Source organism: Peromyscus leucopus, chromosome 12 (assembly GCF_004664715.2).
Source record: "Peromyscus leucopus breed LL Stock chromosome 12, UCI_PerLeu_2.1, whole genome shotgun sequence".
Lineage (NCBI taxonomy): Eukaryota > Metazoa > Chordata > Mammalia > Rodentia > Cricetidae > Peromyscus > Peromyscus leucopus.
In genome coordinates, this window is record NC_051073.1 from 32,944,352 (window position 1) to 32,962,708 (window position 18,357).

General features: G+C 39.3%; 1 protein-coding gene across 1 annotated transcript in view; it reads left to right on the plus strand.

Annotated features, from left to right (window-relative positions):
* The window catches only part of Htr1f (5-hydroxytryptamine receptor 1F), a 138,615-nt gene that overhangs the window by 99,363 nt on the left and 20,895 nt on the right, over positions 1 to 18,357 (plus strand). Inside the window, exon 3 of the mRNA XM_028892680.2 lies at positions 1,709 to 1,748. The gene's annotated coding sequence lies outside the window, so the exon portion shown is untranslated. The remainder of the gene's footprint in view (positions 1 to 1,708; positions 1,749 to 18,357) is intronic.

The window sequence follows — 18,357 nt, forward strand, 5'->3', positions numbered from 1 at the left end:
AACTTAATTAACAAAAAATGCTCCCTTCAGTGGCAACCTTAAGGTGCAATTGCAAGGTCAAAATAAAATTGACCATCTTCTTTTCTTTTGCTTTTTTTTATTTTTTAATTTTTGAGACAGGGTCTCTCTATGTATTCCTGACTGTCCTAGAATTCACTATTGTAGACCAGGCTGGCCTTGACCTCACAGAGATCCTCCTGACTCAGCTTCCAGAGTTCTGGGATTAAAGGTGTGTGCCACCATGACTGGCTATTGGTGATTTTCTTTCATTCAGTGAATTGCAACAATTTCCAGAGATGCTGTTGTATAAAATCGTAAAGTTTAGAATGAGAAATATTTGTGTTAGCCATAACCTTTTTCACATAGTTATTGTGGAAGGAATAAATGTTATGAAACAGACTTTAGAGTGTAGCATTTACAAACTTAACTTTGAGGGCTGGAGAGATGACAGACACATTGGTTAAAAGCACTGACTGCTTTTCCCAGAGGACTCAGGTTCGATTTCCAGTACCCACAAGATGGCTCACAGTTGTCTGTAACTCCAGTCCCAGGGGATTCAATGCTCCCTTCTGTTTTTGGCTTTTTATTTTACTCTTTGCTCTTTGGGGGCCTGCCACCCATCTCCCAAATAAATACACAGAGACTTATTCTTACTTATGAATGCCCAGCCCTAGCTTGGCTTGTTGCTAGCCAGGTTTTCTTAAGTTATCCTGTCTACCTTTTGCTTCTGGGCTTTTATCTTTCTCTAGTTTATATTTATTTCTTTACTTCTTACTCTGTGACTTGCAGTGTAGCTGGGTGGCTGGCCTCTGACATCTTCCTCTCCTTTTCCTTCTTTTTCTCCCCTTTCATATTCTTCTCTTTCTATTTATTCTCTCTGCCTGCCAGCCTCAACTATTTCTCCGTCCTGCCTAGCTATTGGATGTGCAGTTCTTTATTAGATCAGTCAGGTATTTTAGACAGACAAAGTAACACAGCTTCACAGAGTTAAACAAATGTAATATAAAAGCATGCAACATTTCTTTGCATCATTAAACAAATGTTCCATAGCATAAATAGATGTACTGCATCTTCAACTAATATTCCACAACATTCCTTCTTGCCTACAAGAGCATCAGGCATGTTGCACAGACATACTTGCAGAGAAAAAAAGTATATAAGTATATACATAAAATAATTTTTAAAATATTTATCTTAACTTGGGGGGATGATAACACTTCAGATCAAGGGACTTGCCACAAGCCTGACAACCTGACCTTGGTCTCCAGAACCTACATGGTAGAAAAAGAGAACCTGCTTCCAAAAGTTATCTTGGGCCTCTACAACATTGGCACTGTGGCACTTTTTATGCCCATTCCTATGCAAAATAAATAAACAAATGTAATTTTCTTTATTTTTCAGTTAAGTTTTGAAGCAAGAAAGTTGATCATTGCTGTCTCCTACTTAAAGATGTTTATGTTTGTGTAACATAAGCTAATAACATCTACATATTAATTACTTTCTTTTTGCTGCGACAAAATCCCTGATAAACTCCATGAAGGAAGGAAGGGTTTATTTGACACATGCTTTGAGGGCATAGAGACCACTATGACAGGAAGGCATGGCAACGGGGGCATGAGCCAGCTAGCCACATTGCATCTTCAATCAGAAGCCGAAGACACGAATGTTGGTGTGCAACTCACTTTCTCCTTTGTTCCTTTTTATTCAGTCCAGGCCGAGCCTGTGGGATGATGCTGTTCACACCAAGGGTGAGTCTACCTTCTTTAATTAAACCTCTCTGGAAATGTCCTCACAGACAAGCCCAAAGGTATGTCACCAAGGAGATTCCAGTTGACAATGAAGATTCATCATCGTACTACTACTTGGGATTTTGATAAAGATGAGTTAAGCTAATGTACAAGAAAATTAAATTGCTTGACATCAAGTCACTGTTGGAAAAATTTTGCCCAGATTTGTATTAGCATAATTATTATGTTTGTCAGTAAGTATAATTACCTTTGCACGTGAAAATTAAAGTGTTAATGTCTGCCTCCAATAAATTAATACATGATAAAATTGATTTATAACAAATTAAATTTGGCTTAGTGTAATGTTTGATAATGTCAGGATCAAATGTGGTATTTTTACTAATTTACATTTGTTTACTTATTTATCCTGTGTATATGCTATCCGTGAGGATGCACATACCACAGCATGCAATGTGGCAGTCAGAGGACAACTTTGTAGAGTTGGTTCTCTCCTTTCATCTCTGTGGGTTCCAGGAGTTGAACTCTGACCACCAAGCTTGTACAAGTGTCTTCACCTGTTGATCTATCTCACAGGCCAAACTCTGCTATTTTTAAATTTTCAATAAACCATACAGACGTAAGGTGTCCTCATTAGGGTTTATATTGCTGTGAAGAGACACATGAGCACAGCAATTCTTATAAAGGAAAACATTTCATTGGAGCTGGCTTACAGTTTAGAGGTTTAGTCCATTATTGACATGGCAGGAAACATGGCAGAGTGTAGGCAGACATGGAGCTGGAGAAGGAGCTGAGAGTTCTCTATCTGGTTAGGCAGGCAGCAGGAAGAGAACTGGCTTGAGCTTCTAGACCTCAAAGCCCACACCCACAGTCACATACTTCCTCCAACAAGACCACATCTACTCTAACAAAGCCATATCTCCAATAATGCCACTCCCTATGGACCTATGGGAACCATTTTTATTCAAACCACCACATAAGATTTTGTCAAAAATGTAGACTTCTATCTGATATTACTAATAGTTATAAATCTATATTTCACTGAAAAAAATCACACTTTATAGGGCTGAAGAGATGACTCAGTTATTAAGAATACTTGTTGCTCTTGCAGAGAACTCAAGTTCAGCTCACAGTCCTCACACAATGGCTCATAACCATCTGTGACTCTAATTCCAGGGAACCCAACACCCTCTTCTAACCTCCATGGGCACCAGGCACACATATGGTACATCTACATGCATGCACACAAAATACTATGCACATAAATAAATAATAAAACTTTTAAAATTAGGGAAAAATTCACATAAAAATCATAAAACACTAAAGTTTATCCAATCATCCTAGAGGAATGAGAAAGAGTAAGTCTAGGTAACCTTCCATTTTTTTTTAATTTTTTTATACTTATTTATTTTTGTTATATGTATTGGTGTTTTGCCTGTGTATGTCTGTGTGTACCATGACATGCCTAGTGTCTACAGAAGCCAGAAAAGAGCATTGGATCCCCTGGAACTGAAGTTATAGATAGCTGTTATCTGCTGTGCAAAGACTCTTTTTTTCTGTATTTCTGATATGTTTGTTTGTTTGTTTGTTTGTTTTACATCTAAATGGCAGCCTTCCCTTCCTCTTCTCCTCCCATCCTTCCTCTCCTCCCCTCTGGTCCCCACTCCAGTCCACCACCACCTCTTTATATTCACTCAGACAGGGGGAGGTCCTCCCATGGGCATCAGCAAAGCGTGGCCTATTAAGTTCCCATAAGACTAAGCACCTCCCCCTGTATTCTGTCTGGGCAAGGCAATCCAACATGAGGAATAGGTTCCCAAGAGCCAGCAAAGCACCAGGGACAGCCCCTGCTCTGATTGCCAGGAGTCCCACATATAGACCAAGCGACACAACTATCATATATATATGCAGAGGGCCTAAGTCAGTCCCATGAAGGCTCCTGGTTGTTGCTTCAGACTCTCTGAGTTTCCACGAGCCAGGCAAGCCATTTCTGTGAGTTTTCCTATGATGTCTCTGACCTCCCTGGCTCCTACAATCCCTCTTCCCTCTCCTCAGCAAGACTCCCTGAGGTCCGCCCAATGTTTGGCCTTGGGTCTCTGAATCTGCCTCATAAGTCACGGGATGAAGGCTCTCTGCTGACAACCACGGTACTCACCAATCCAATCACAGGGGATGGCCAGTTCAGACTATGCATGCACTGCTGCCGGGAGTCTTAACTATGGCTGTCCTTTTAGACTCCTGGGAATTTCCCTTACACCAGGCTTCTACCCAACTCTGTAAAGCCCCCCTTTCCTGCCATCTCTCTCAGAATCCTCCCCCTCCACCCACCTTCCAACCTGATCCCTCAAGTTTCCATGCTTACCCACCCACAGTCCACCAGGAGCTCTCCTCTATTTCCCCTTCCCAGGGAGATTTCATGCATCCCCCCACTTAGGCCCTCCTTGCTACCTACCCTCTCTGGATCTGTGGATTGTACCATGGCTATCCTTTACTTTACAGCTAAAATCCATGTATGAGTAAGTACATGCTATGTTTGTCTTTCTGGATCTGGGTTGCCTCACACAAAATGTTTTTTTCTAGTTTCATACATTTTCCTGCAAATTTCATTGTGTCTTTTTTTTCTAGCAGCTAAGTAATATTACTTTGTATAAATGTACCACATTTTCTTTATCTATTCTTTGGTTGAGAGACATCTAGTTTGTTTCCAGGTTCTGGCTATTATGAATAAAGCTTCTATGAACATAGTTGAGCAAGTGTCCTTGTGATATGATTGAGCATCCTTTGGGTATACGCCCAGGAGTGGTTTAGGTGAGTTTTGTGGTAGATTGATTCCCAGTTTTCTGAGAAACTGCCACACTTACTTCCAAAGTGGCTTTACAAGTTTGCACTCCCACCAGCAATAAAGGAGTGTTCCCCTTGCTCCACATCCTCTTCAGCATAAGCTGAAGTGTTTTTGACCTTAGCCATTCTCACAGGTGTAAGATGGAATCTCAGAGTCATTTTGCATTTCCCTGATGGCTAAGGATGTTGAACATTTCTTTGTTTCTCTTTTATTTGAGATTTCTATGTTGAGAATTCCCTGTTCAAGTCTGTACCCCATTTTTAATTAGATTATTGAGGTTTTTTAATGGCTAGTTTCTTGAGTTCTTTATATATTTTATAGATTAGCTCTATGGTGGATGTAGGGATGGTGAAGATCTTCTCCCATTCTGTAAGCTGCCATTTTGTCCTGTTGACAGTATCCTTTGCCTTACAAAAGCCTTTCAGTTTCATGAGGTTCCATTTATTAATTGCCTATCTTAGTATCTGTGCTACTGGTGTTTTGTTGTTGTTGTTGTTGCTTGGGGTTTTTTTTTGTTTTGTTTTGTTTTTTAAGATTTATTTATTATATATATACAGTATTCCCTGCAGGCCAGAAGAGAGCACCAGATCTCATTACAGATGGTTGTGAGCTACCATATGGTTGCTGGGAATTGAATGCAGAACCTTTGGAAGAACAGCCGGTGCTCTTAACCTCTGAGCCATCTCTCCAGCCCACTACTGGTGTTTTATTCATGAAACAGTCTCCTAGGCCACTATGTTCAAGGCTTCTTTCAACTTTCTTTTCTATCAGGATCAATGCATCTGGGTTTATGTTAAGGTCTTTGTTCCACTTAGACTTGAGTTTTGTGCAGGGTGATAGAGATGAATTTATTTGCATTCTTCTACGTTCCAACATCCAGTAATGCTAGCACCATTTGTTGAAAAGTTTTTTTCTCCATTGTATAATTTTGGCTTCTTTGTCAAAAATCAAGTGTCCACAGGTGTGTGAAGTTATTGTTGTTCGAATCTTAACGGGTCTTATAATAATAATAAAAAAAAAAAACAGAGCTACATATTGGGGTGAAAACTGAAAGATCAGAGAAGCTGAGCAAGGCACAACCAACCTCACCTTGCCAACTTCTCACCTGGTCCTGTTTCCTCAGACTGAAAGTCTCTGAGTCCTCACCAGAAAGGTGAGGACTGCTTTAGTTCCTGTTTCCTCATACCTTATATACCTTTCTAAACCCTGTCACTTCCTGGGATGAAAGAGTGTGCTTTCCAGTACTGGGATTAAAGGTGTGCACTACCACTGTCTGGCTGTTTCCAGTGTGGCCTTGAATTCACAGAGATCTAGAGGAATCTTTGCATCCTGAGTGATAGGATTAAGGGTGTGTGCCACCAATATCTGGCCTCTATGTCTAATCTAGTGGCTGGTTCTGTCCTCTGATCCTCGGGCAAACTCTATTAGGGTACACAATGTATCACCACAAGTTATGTCTGAGTCTTTAATTCGATTCCCTTGATCAATGTGTCTGTTTTTATCCCATACCATACTGTTTTTATTACTATAGCTCTGTAGTAGAGCTTGAGACCAGGAATGGTGGTAACCTCCAGTAGTTCTTTTACTGTTGAGGATTATTTTGGCTATCCTGGGTTTTTTATTTTTCCATATGAAGTTGAATATTGTTATTTCAAGGCCTGTAAAGAATTGTATTAGAATTTTGAATATGTAGATTGCTTTTGGTAGGAAGACTGTTTTTACTATGTTAATCCTACCAATCCATGAACATGGGAGATCTTTCCATCCAATCCATGAACATGGGAAGATTTGATATCTTCTCCAATTTCTTTCTTCAGAATCTTGAAGTTCTTGTCATACAGGTCTTTCACTTACTTGGTTAGAGGTACCCAAAGATATTTTATATTGTTTGTCGCTATTGTGAAGGGTGTTGTTTTCCTGATTTCTTTCCCAGACTTTTTATCATTTGTATATAAGAGGGCTACTGATTTTTTTTTTTTAGTTGATCTTGTATCCAGCTACTTCACTAAACTGTAGGAGTTTATCTGCAAATAGCAATACTTTGATTTCTTCTTTCCCAACTTGTATCCCTGTGGTGATATTTTGCTTGCGCTCTAACAAATAAAGCTTGCCTGGAGATCAGAGTGCAGAGATATTCACTAGTTAACCATAGAAGCCAGGTAGTGGTGGCATACATCTTTAATCCCAGCATTTAGGATCCCATGCCTTTGATCTCAGCACTAGGGAGGGGAAGACAGGAAGTGATGTGGCTAAGCAGAGAGAGGAATATAAGGTGGGAGGAGATAGGAGCTCAGCCCTTTCAGACTGAGGAGTTGGCAAGGTAAGAGGTGGCTGTGGCTTGCTCCTTTGTCTCTCTGATCTTTCAACACTTACCCCAATATCTGGCTCCAGGTTTTTATTATTAATATCAATTAGAGTTTGTACTACATATTACCTTAATCTCCTTTTGTTGTTTGTAGCTAAAACTTCAAGTATTATATTGAATAGATATGGAGAGAGTAGACAGCTTTGTCTTTTTCCTGATTTTAATGGAATTGCATTGAGTTTTTCTCCATTTAATTTGATGTTGGCTGTTGGCTTGCTGTGTATTGCTTTTATTATACATAGGTATGTTTCTTGTATCCTTGATCTCTCCAAGACTTTTATCATGAAGGGGTGTTGGATTTTGTTAAAGGCTTTTTCTTTCAATTTGTTTGTATGGTGGATTACATTGACAGATTTTCATATGCTGAGCCATCCCTGAATCTCTGGGATGAAGCCTACTTGGTCATGGTAGATAATTTTTTTGATGTGTTCTTGGATTCAGTTTGACAATATTTTATTGAGTATTTTTGCATCAATGTTCATGAGGGAAATTGGTCTGTAATTCTCTATCTTTGTGGAGTCTTTGTGTGATTTTGGTATCAGGGTATCTGTGCCTCATAAAAAGAATTTGGCAATGTCCCTTCTGTTTTTATTTTGTGGAATACTTTGAGGAGTACTGGTATTAGCTCTTCTTTGAAAGCCTGGTAGAATTCTGCATTGAAACCATCTGGCCCTGGGCTTGTCTTGGTTGGGAGACTTTTAATAACTGCTTCTATTCCCTTGGTGTCTATAATTTTGCTTAAACTGTTTATCTGATTTTGGTTTAATTTTGGTATGTGGTATCTATCAAGAAAATTGCCCATTTCTTTTAGATTTTCCAATTTTGTGGAGTACAGGTTTTTGAAGTAAAAACTGGTGATTCTCTGGATTTCCTCGTTGTTGGTTGTTATGTCTCCCTTTTCATTTCTGATTTTGTTAATTTGGATATTCTCTCTCTGCCTTTTAGTTAGGATAAGGGTTTAACTATCTTGTTGATTTTCTCAAAGAACCAACTCTTTATTTCATTGGTTCTTTATATTGTTCTCTTTGTTTCACTGGTTCTTTGTATTATTCTCCTTGTTCCTATTTTATTGATTTCAGCCCTCAGTTTGATAATTTCCTGTCATCTACTCCTCTTGGGTGTGTTTGCTTCTTTTTGTTCTAGCACTTCAATTGTAATGTTGTCACTAGTGTGAAATTTCTCCAGATTCTTTATTCAGGCACTTGTGTATGAACTTTCCTCTTAGCACTGCCTTCTTTCATTGTGTCCCATAAGTTTGGGTATGTGGTGCATTCATTTTTCATTGAGTTTTATGGAGTCTTTTTTTTTTTTCTTTATTTCTTCCTTGACCCTTGGTAATTGAGCTGAGAGTTGTTCAGCTTCCATGAGTTTGTAGGTTTTCTGTAGTTTGTGTTGTTGTTGAACTCCAACTTTAATCCATGGTGATAGGACAAGATTCAAGGGGTTATTCCAATTATTTTTTGATCTGTTGAGACTTGCTTTGTGACCAAGTATGTGGTCCATTTTGGAAAATATCCCATGGGGTACTAATAAGGATGTATATTCTTTGATGTTTGGGTAAAACATTCTGTAGATATCTGTTAGGTCCATTTAAGTCATAACATCTGCTAGTTCCATTTTTTTTCTGTTTAGTTTCTGTCTGGATGACCTGTCCATTGGTGAGAGTGGGGTGTTGGAGTCTCTGACTATTAAACTGTGGGGATCAATATGTGATTTAAGCTTTAGTAATGTTTCTTTTACAAATGTGGGTGCCCTTGTATCTGGGGCACAGACATTCAGAGAAACATTATCTTGGTGGATTTTTTTTCTTTGATGAATATAAAATGTCCTCCATCTCTTCTGATTAATTTTGGTTTGAAGTCTATTTTGTTAGATATTAGGATAGCTACACCAGCTTGCTTCTTCAATTCATTTGATTGGAAAATCTTTTTCCAACCCTTTACTCTGAAGTACTGTCTGTCTTTGATGTTGATGTGTGTTTCTTGTATGCAGCAGAAGTATGGATCCTGTTTTTATATCCATTATTAGCCTGTGTCTTGTTTGGTGAAATGAAACCATTGATATTGGGATATATTAATGGCTAGTGACTGTTATTTTCTATTATATTTTGTTGCTGGTGGTGGTGATGGAGTGTGTGTATGCTTCCCTCTGGTGTAGGATTATCTGTTGCCTGAGTTTTTGTGGATGTAGCTAACAACTAACTTCTTTGGGTTGGAGTTTTTCTTCTAGTACCTTCTGTAGAGTTGGGTTTGTGGATAGATATTGATTAAATTTAATTTTGTCTTAGAATGTCTTGTTTTCTCCATCTAGAGTGATGGCATCCATGGTCTCACAGAGTCTGCATGAGGTCTGTCCAGGCTCTTCTGGCTTTTAGAGACTCCATCTAGAAGTAAGGTATAATTCTGATAGGTCTGCCTTTATATGCTACTTGGCCTTTTTCCTTTCCTGCTTTTAATATTCTTTCTTTTTTCTGTATGTGTAGTGTTTAGCATGAATTTTAGATGGTATTATTAATGAAATCAAACCTGAGGCCAAGTATTGGAGTGAACACTGGAAGATCAGAGAGACAGAACAAGCCACAGCTAACCTCACCTGGCCAACTTCTCAGCTGATCTTGTTTCCTCAGACTGGAAGCCTCTGTATCCTCATATCCGAATGGCTCTCAGCTGAACTGTGCTGCTCAAAACCTAAAAGCTTAACCAGCCAAATGCTTCTAGTTTCTGGTTCTCATACTTTATATACCTTTCTGCCTTCTACCATCACTCCCTGGGATTAAAGGCGTGAGTCACCAAGCTTGGCTGAGTCCTTGAACAGATGGATTTCTGCCTCTGGAATGCTAGGATTAAAGGCGTGTGCTACCACTGCCTAACCTTTATGTTTAATATTGTGACTGTTCTGTCTCTGACACCAGATAAGTTTATTAGGGTGCACAATATTTTGGAGAACACAATACGACCACAGTAGTGTTTTGATTATTATGTAGTGAGAGGACTTTTTCTCTTGTCTAGTCAATTTGGTGTTCTGTAAGCTTCTTGTGCCTTTATAGGTATGTCCTTCTTTAGGTTGATAAATTTTTCTTCTATGATTTTGTTGAATATATTTTCTGGGCATTTGAGCAGGGATTTTTCTCCTTCTATTCCTGTTATTTTTAGGTTTGGTCTTTTCATAGAGTCCCAGATTTCCTCGAACTTTTCTGTTAGGAATGTTTTAAATTTAACATTTTCTTTGACTGATGAATCTATTTTCTCTATTGTATCTTCAACAACTGAGATTCTGTCTTCCATCTCTTATATTCTGATGATGATGCTTGCATCTATAGTTGCTATTCACTTACTCGGGTTTTCTATTTCCAGAATTCCCTCACTTTATAGTTTCTATTTCCATTTTTAGGTCTTAAACAGTTTTATTTGTTTCCATCAAGTTTTTGTTTGTTTTTTCTTGGTTTTCTTGACATTCTTTACAAGCTTTATTGATTTCCTCCAATTTTTTGTTTATCTTTTCCTGCATTTCTTTAAGGGATCTTATTATTTCCTCTTTAAGAACCTCTATCATCTCCATAAAGTTATTTTTAAGGTCATTTTCTTATGCTTCAGATGCTTTGGAATGTTCAGGTCTTGCTGTTGTAGGATAGCTGGATTCTGGTGGTGACATATTGTCCTTTCTGTTGTTGATTGTATTCTTACACTGGTATTTAGGCATCTGGAATTGAGGTGATTATAAGCCTAGGTGTTGATTCCTGTGTTTGTCTTTGTTGGATGGATGTTTGATGCCTTGGTTTCTGATTTTTCTCTGGCTTAAGTGGCCAAGGGTTCTGGTAACTTAGGAGTCTTCAGGTCCAGGAGGGTGTCTCTGCTGGGGTTTTGAGGTCTCTGGGTCCCTTGATCCAATCTAGCCTCAGGTAAAGCCTGAAGCTTCTTCTGGAGTACCTAGGACCAGCCTGGCCTCCAGTAGAGCTGCTGGGGTTGTTCTTTTGAATGGTGTGGACTGTACATGGGCCTATGATGTCTGCTTTTCCAGGTGATGTGGATCGTGTCTTGACCTATGAAGTCTGATGGATTTCTGGGGAAGGGCTGCTTGTCTACTAATGGGCTGGTGAGGGTGGTTGTGGCTGGTATGGTCTACACCTCAGTGGTGGAAGTCTGCTGGGGTTGGGCACAGGGCCCAGCAGCAATAGAGCCAAAGACAAGCTGGGATGGCATTGGCCCATTCTGCCTTGTGTGGCCTGTGCTTGCTTGTTGGAAGTCTTCTGGGCACAAAAAGAGCTCTTAACCACTGAACCATCTCTTCAGCTCTGACCTTCCATTTTAAAGGTTCCAAGTTTTAAGATTAAATTTTAGTGTGACTACTTTGACTGGTTCATTCATTTTAGCAAACCTGCCTCTGATTTTCAGAGTTGTATGGTTGGTGATTATAATTCTTCCTGTATCTCAAATGAAACAGAAAGACCAAAAAGCAGTGTGCCCCTTCCTTAGTAAGGGACCAGGTCACTAGAATAAAGATGCTCTATGATGCTGTATTGTAACCAAGGATTTGTGTTTTTGTCCAAATTACTTATTTATTACATCTACTTATGCATAAATAGATATGCATAAATTGAAATACCCAAGTAAGGTATGAATTTTAAAAAGCTGTATTTCCATTCTCCTGGCAGCCAGTATCCTTTTTTATATATTATACTTTTCACATTACTATTTGGGTACTATTCCAGGAAGATTTAATTTTTAATGTTATGTGGGTTTTTCAACAGCAGTACCAATAGACCTACTTTGGAATTTTGCTTGAATAATTACTAAATAAACTATAATACCAACCCTTTCGGTGCTGTTAAACTCTAAAATTTGACACTGAGCAAATTTACTAAGATCTATAAAAAAGAATGTATATTTATTTTCAGATTAGTTATGTGAACTATTCTGCTTCAAACCAAATTGTTCTTCTCTTTAAATTCCATGGGTGTTTATCTCCATACAGCTTAGGTTTGGAAAATGACCATTTTTAAAGAGAATTTTCAAACCAAATTCCCTACTTGATAGAATGTGCGAATGTATTTGTCCTTCAGAGAAAAAAATTGATGAAACAGAGAGAGAGAGAGAGAGAGAGAGAGAGAGAGAGAGAGAGAGAGAGAGTTGATCATACCCCCATGGAGACTAAATATCCTTTATAGGGCCATTATTAACACTGCCCTACAAATAATTCCATTCTAATTACTTAGGGAATGATTCATCACTTAAGTGCTCTGCCTCTGACAGCTCAATCAGTTACTAACAGCAGCTTCAATGAGTCTACATCTTGAGAAAAGAAGGTCATTTGGGGATATAATTCCATGCTTCCCTTACCCAGGCTTCTGAAAGGACTCCTTCAGAAAGGTCTGCTCTGTAAAGGACTGCCAGGTTCCTTCAAGGCCAGGATAGGTTCTCAAGAAAAGAACTGACATTGGGAAGATGAAATAGTCTCAAGACAGATTATAAAGTCCTCATGAGAGCTACAGTCACCTCTCTTCTGTGACTCATATAGCCAGGAACACTAGATAACATTCTCCTTATTTCTTATGGCTGCATGCAGACTACTTTCCCACTGTGACTTCAAAACTCCTGCCTTGAAACCTACACCTGAAGACCACACAGTATTGGGATCTGTGATACTATGTTTGAAGGTCATGGTTTTTTTTCTTTATCTTTGAGAATTTCATACATGTATACAATGAGATATAATAATATTTCACCCCTTTCCCCACTTCAACTTTCCCTATATCCCCCAACATGCCTCTCTACCAATTTCATGTCTTTTTTTTTAAATAATTCACTAAGTTCAGTTAGTATTGTCCATATGTAAATGGGTATAGGGTCATGCACTGGCCAGTCAGAAACCTACCAATGGTCAAGTTCTCAACAACATCAACACCAACAACAAAAAAGCAACTATCCATTTGCAATAGCTTCTCATTGATTCTGGGATTTTGGCAGGCTTGATATTGTTTGTGCAGGTCTTGTGTAGGTAGCTACAGCTATTATAACTTCATGTATGTGATAGCCATGCCCAGTCCAGAGGACCATATTTTATAACACTCCTTACCATCCTCCAGCTCTTTCATTCTTTCCACTTCCTCTACTACAATTTTCCCTGAACCTTGGGTGGAGGGAGACAATATCAATGTAGAGTTTGTTTAGAGCTGAACACTTAGTCTTTTGTTCTCAGCACTTTGACTGGTTATACATCTTTTCATTGACTGCTACATACTGCAAAAAGAAGCATCTATGATCAAGACTGAGAGCAGCTTAAGTTTATTGGTATAAGGATAAATATGTAGAAGGCAATTTGATAGCATGATCATTTAGCAAAATTATAGCAGCAGGTTCTATCCTAGGGAAAGGCTGAAGATTTTAAATTGGATCTTTTTCTCCTCTTCCCTGTCAAGGTCCTTTAGATTTCCAAACATAAGGCACCACAACCTCATACTGCCCAACTGGAACAACTTTTGTTTGATTCTTGAGAAAGGATCAACTCTCACAAGTCCTGCCCCACCTTTCATTTCTCTCATGAGTTCAATCTAATCCATTGGAAATCCTAATTCCAAAAACTGATCCTCTGACCACATTTCCTTTCCTTTTTTCATCTCTTCATTCATAAATAACCTATTCTTGACTCTTGGTTTTCATCAGGATGACTCTGATTTCACTTTCTTCCATAGTGAGTCAAGAATCAGTCATGTGAGTTGTGCTTTCATAAATCTCCACTGTCTCCAGTTCCCCCTGAGCAGGTGTCTTAGTTAAGGTTCCTATTGCTGTGAAAAGACACCACGACCATGGCAAGTCTTATAAACACTTAATTGGGTGGCTTACATTTTCAGAAGCTTAGTCCATTATCATCATGGTGGCACACAGGGAGACATGGTGCTGGAGTGGGAACTGAGTCCTTACATCTTGATTCATAGGCAACAGGAAGTGGTAAGTGACAGTGGGAGACAGGAGAACACAGGAGAACTTAAAGGCCATGCCCACTGTGACATACTTTCTCCAACAAGGCCACACCTGCTCCAACAAGGCCACATACCTCCTAATAGTGCCACTCCCTTTGGAGGCTATTTTTTTTTAAACCACCACACCAGGGAAGCCCTGATCTGAGAATCACTACCAGTTATCCTACTCTGCTACTACTAAGGGCAAGAGGAATCAATTCACACAACAATCTCCTGATTTCAGACTATAAGCATCACAGATAACTTTTATCCAAGACATATAGTATAATGCCTAGGTCATATTATTTATAAGATTATCAAGAGCAACATATTGAATTGTGTGCTGTACTAGGCACTCTACTATTAAGATGTCTTGTTCCCCATCATCCTCCAACAACTCTCTATGATAGAGTAAGATCTGTCATCTGCAAAGGGCTCAGAAGAAGCATGGATTTGTTCTCTAAAATGATTGTTTTCTTGAGACTAATACTTTGTAGGTGCTATTACTAATAGTACTTTCTTTTGTATTTGTGTGTGTGTGTGTGTGTGTGTGTGTGTGTGTGTGTGTGTGTGTGGTGGATGCATGAGATTGTGCAGGAGCATGTACACCTGAGCTCACAGGGAGAGCAGAATAGGACACTGGGTGTCTTCTTCTATTGCTCTCTGCTTTATTGCCTTGACACAGGGTCTTTCTAAACCAGAAGCTCACAACTGAAGTTAGACTGAGTGATCACAAAGTTCTCAGGAGGGAACTGACTTTAACCCCAATGCTGGGGTTAGAGACACTTCCTCAAGCCCAGCTTTTTAGTGGGTGCTGTGGATTTTAACTCAGATCCGTGTGGTTGCAGGAAGTAAGTTCTTACTCACTGAGCCATCTCTCCAGAGTCATTAATATTTCCAAAAGAAATTTTAAAACTATTCCTCAATTTCTTTTGCATATTTTGCATTTTTCATGCTATCTCTTATATGACATTCTGAAAAAGAAGTACAACATGGAAAAGAGCCAGTGACTAAGAATTGCTTTTTAAACTTATAATCAACATAAAGCATATTGAAGGAGAGTGAAAAATCAATAATTATCACATCTCTTTTCAATCCCAATTACTTTGTTCAGAGTCAACCACCATGTGATGGTTAGTTTAAATTGTCAGGTTGACACACAACCTAGAATCAATCACCCAGGAAGAGAGTCTCAATGAAGAATTGTCTACATTGGGTTAATCTGTGGGTATACATATTCAGGACTGCCTTAATTAAGTTAATTGGTGTGAGAAGACCCAGCCCACTGTGGGTGACCCCAATCCCTATTCATAGGGTCCTGAATGGTTTAAGAGTGGAGAAATCAAGCAGACATGATGCATTCATTTTTCTCTCTGCTCTTGACTGTGGATGTACCCAGTTCCCTCAAATTCCTGCCACTTTCATATCTCCACATGTAGCCTGGGATTGTCAGCTAAAATAAACCCTAAGTTGCTGTCAGTCAGTATGTTTCATCACAGCAACAGAAATGAAACTAGAGCACGCTGCATGTGCGTGTGTGTGTGTGTGTGTGTGTGTGTGTGTGTGTGTGTGTGTGGTTGCACTGTAGAATTGGCCCTCCATGTCCATAATTCTATACCATGAATTCAATCAGTGACAGGGAAAAATCAAATCTGTACCAAACATACACAGGCTTTTCTTACTTTTATTGCCTAAAGCATGCAGTGTAATAACCATTCCAAAGCACTATTTTTACTAGATGTGTAAGTAAGATAGCAATGCTTTCAAGTTGATGAGCGGATGTGCTTGGGCTTTTGGCAACCACTTATTTGAAGTACAGGGCACTAGAATCTGCAGACTTTGCTAACCAATCCCCTGCAAATACCAAAGGAAGAGATTTCTGATTACACATAAAAATTGCTTCTTACATGTAATTCCTAATTATTTGAGTATTTTCACCAACAAAATCAGTAGTAACTTTTATGAAACTACAGGTTCTCAGAAACCATACAATCAAGCCTTAGAAGCAATTACTGGAAAGCCCATAGTAACAATTCGTAACAGAATTAAAGAACAAATATGCCCAACTGCAGCTAGTGCGTGTGTAATTCATAGATGTTTATCATTGCAGGAACAAAATGGCAAAGATACAAAAGTTTGGTTAGATGGATAATTCCCAAAGCATAAGGCTATCATATAATAAAATCTGCAAGCAAAACATAGGAAAACCAGTTCGAGGAGAAGCAAAAACCAAAATTAAAAAGGAAAAAGAAGAAAAAGAAGGAGAAACACATGCATTGTCAGTTGGTGATGTAAAAGATATTTTCACAGCCACACTTGTTTGTTTGATTTACAGCTTTTAAAATCAACCTACTCTTGGCCAGTGTGATGCACACGCTTTTAATCCCAGCACTCTGGAGACAGAGGTAAGCAGATCTCTGAGTTCGAGCCTAGGTTGGACTATAGAGCTAGTCCAAGGACAGCCAGGGTTAAGCTAAGAAACCCTGTAGATAGATAGATAGATAGATAGATAGATAGATAGATAGATAGATAGATAGATAGATAGATAAATAGAAAATCACCTCACTCTAGTGAAATTAGTAATTTTTAAACTGAGTTAAAATGTTATCAAGCTCAACAACAGAGAAGCAGAAATTCAGAAGCACACAAGAGAAATCTAAGTTGTTCAAGATTTGAAAATGCTCTCCTTTCACTTAGTAGGGTGTCCACAACAAATGTTTATTGTTAATGATATTGATATCCAATTACAAAAAGTTACAAAAATAATCAATGGAGACATTTAATTAACATTTTAAGCACTGATACAGATTAGTAGGGAAATTTGAACTTAAATACTGAAAAAATGGAATGTAACCTTAAGTCATCTATCATTAACAGAAGATTCAAATTCTTTTTTTTCTTTCTTTTCTTTAAAAAAATTTTTTATTCATTTTACATACCAACCACAGATCTCCCTCTCATCCCTCCTCCCGCTCCCCCCATTCCTCCCCAAGTGTCCCCCCATCCTTCTCCAAAAGTGTAAGGCCTCCCATGGGGAGTCAGCAGAGCCTGGCACATTCATTTGAGGCAGAACCAAGCCCCTCCCCTCTGCATCAAGGCTGAGCAAGGAGTTCCACCACAGGTAATGGGCTCCTACTCATGCACCAAGGGTGGATCCTGATCCCACTGCCAAGGGCCTCTCAAACAGACCAAGCTACACAACTGTCTTCTGTATGCAGAGGGTCTAGTCTGGTCCCATGCAGGTTCCACAGCTGTCAGTCTAAAGTTCATGAGTTCCCATGAGCTTGGTCAATTATCTCTGTAGATTTCCCCATCATGAGCTTGACCACCCACCCTCCTTGCTCATATAATCCCTCTTTCCTCTCTTCAACTGGACTCGCAGTGCTCGGCCTGGTGTTTGGTTGTGGATCTCTGCATCTGCTTCCATCAGTTACTGGATGAAGACTCTATAATGACAGAGTATTAACCAATCTGAGTCAGTTGTTTAGAGCATGGCCTATGGGCTGTAAGGCACTCAGCAATTAGGATGTCCACAGCATTTGTCTTTTAAATATGTTCCATTTATCACACACAAACATTCCTTATAATGCTGTGCTAATATAAAAGTTAGACTTCTCACCAAGGAGGGAACCATTGTTTGGGCACAAATGCTACTACAAGGTTCCACTGGAAAATCTCTGTTGAGGATGCTTGATGAGGATACTTTAGAGACTTGCAGGTTTGATCCATGTCCACCATGAAGTCCTTCAGCTGTGACAGGCTGGAGAGACATGGAGGTCCAGAATGTCACTGAGAGCACCGCCCAGCATTTAACACTGACAGACAGACCCATGTGAACCCAGCAACAGTGCTGGACATCAACAGTCTCTGAACCCAGGGCCGTGCACAGAGTCTGGAGTCCTGTTGCTGATGGGTTCAACACAGAGGCTAGAGAAGGTATCTTGGGAGCGTGGCAGTGGGATTCTGGAGGCCATTCCCAAAGTTCCAGTTTCTGAATCGTCTCACTGGGAGGAGCTTTGCACTCTCAAGGATGACAGCTTGGGGCTGGTTTACTACCACACCAACCCCACCTTAGGGTTGGTTAATCAAACTTACCAAGGTCTGTCATAGGTTACCATCCTATCTGAGCTCCCTGGTGTCCTACCTGGAACTGGCTTCTGAGGCCTGTTCTCTTATCAGAACTGCCTGGTGGCAACTCTTATTACAAAAAAAAAAAAAATTAATTTCGCAAAATGGTTAAAGTTATTTTCCCAACAGCAATGAAAGGAGTTTTTTGAATTCTGAGTTCAGTTTCTTGTTTTAGACTCCATTCCATACTACATGTAGAACTTCAGTTTTTCTGGATTTTCTGAGACTAGTTCATGTCTATGCCATATTCTTCCGGAAGATTCTCCTAGGTTTTAGCTCCTCTGCTTTGTTTCAGTTATTAACATATGTCTTTGTATGTTTT